Consider the following 1865-nt stretch of genomic DNA (forward strand, 5'->3'; position numbering starts at 1 on the left):
CTTTCTTCTTTTTCTTTTTTTTTTTTACACTGTTTAAAAAAAAAAAAAATGAAAATTTTTACAATGCTCACATTATCGAACGTGGGAATACGGAATGGAAAATTTTTTGGAAAGAGAAATTACTTTAACCTTTCAATTCTCATTGCTTGTCAACATTTTCCAATCGGAAGTTATTAATCAAAAAATTTGACAATAAAAAAAAAAGCAAAAAAGGAATTTTTTTTTTCTGATAGCAAAAATTTTAGAAAAAAAACATTACTGAAAAATATTAATTATAATTTTGATTTTGGAAAAAAAAAACATTACGGAAAAATATTAATTATAATTTTGATTTTCTTTTTTTCCAATCATATGCATAAAACCATAGTTAAAATTATAATTACGATAAATTAAATTAGTAATCGTAATCAATTCTAACATATATTAATTATAAATTTAAAAAAAATTTCGATAAATTAAATTAATAATTATAATCATTCCAATATATATTAATTACAAATTAAAAAAAGAAAAAATTTTATTTTTGGTAGCAAAAAAAAAAAAACAATATTACAATTATGAATGTGATCATAATTTTGATCTTTAATCATACACATAACTATATCAGAATTATAACCATGATAATTAAATTAATAATTGTAATTAAGGCGGATAGTTTTTGATTTATGAATACTTCATGATTGATCATTGATCATTCTTTTTTTTTTTTGATCATCTTTTGCAATTTTATATCTAAAAATTACATTTCGGTATATATTACCTCTTATTTTGCATCGATCATCTATGTTCAATCAAAGGATTCATTTTTTTTTTTTTTTGTAAATCATTAATGTTATCATAGACAATCTTCATCCTAGTAGTTAATAATCTTATCTAAAAGTCATTTCAATTAATCAAAATCACATATATTGTCCAGTTGTTGACATGTGTTTGACAGTTTATCCTAGTCTATTTATGATGACGATGATGATGATGATGATGATGGTCATTGTTTACTATTTCTTTTAAATACATTCCTTAATATCGATTGTATTTTATACATAATCTGATCACTGAATGGAATAATTTAGCTAATTGTTTTTTTTCCTTAATTTAATTAGTTTAATTTAAACTTAAATTTCAAATTATTTTTTAAACTTAAATTTAAACTTATTAGTTAATCATTTTTGATTACTATTAGTGGTATTGTTATTTACATACTGGTTTACTACAAGTTTGACTAGTTTAACATAAACTTAATTATATCATAATAATGATACACATCTAATAATTCTTATAATAATAATATAGTATCACTAATGATAACGATACATATTTAATTTCTCTCATGATAAAGTTGTTACAGTAATAAAGATATACATATAAGGTTTCTCATGATAACGATAAATTTAACATTTCTCATGATAAAGATATACAATAATTTTCATAATAGCGATGTACAGAGGATAATTTTCGTGATAACGATACATTTACAATGCTTCTCGTGATAGTGATATATCTAATATTTCTTGTGATAGTGATAATCTTTTCTCGTGATAGCGATACATTTACAATGTTTCTCGTGATAGTGACACATTTAATATTTCTTGTGATAGTGATAATCTTTTTTTATGATAGCGATACATCTATAATATTTCTCGTGATAACGATACATCTACAGCATTTCTCGTGATAGTGATACATCTACAGCATTTCTCGTGATAGTGATACATCTACAGCATTTCTCGTGATAACGATACATCTACAGCATTTCTCGTGATAGTGATACATCTATAATGTTTCTTGTGATAACAATACATCTACAGCATTTCTCGTGATAGTGATACATCTATAATGTTTCTTGTGATAACAATACATCTACAGCA

The sequence above is a fragment of the Loa loa genome (genome assembly GCF_000183805.2).
Source record: "Loa loa unplaced genomic scaffold supercont3.224, whole genome shotgun sequence".
Classification (NCBI taxonomy): domain Eukaryota; kingdom Metazoa; phylum Nematoda; class Chromadorea; order Rhabditida; family Onchocercidae; genus Loa; species Loa loa.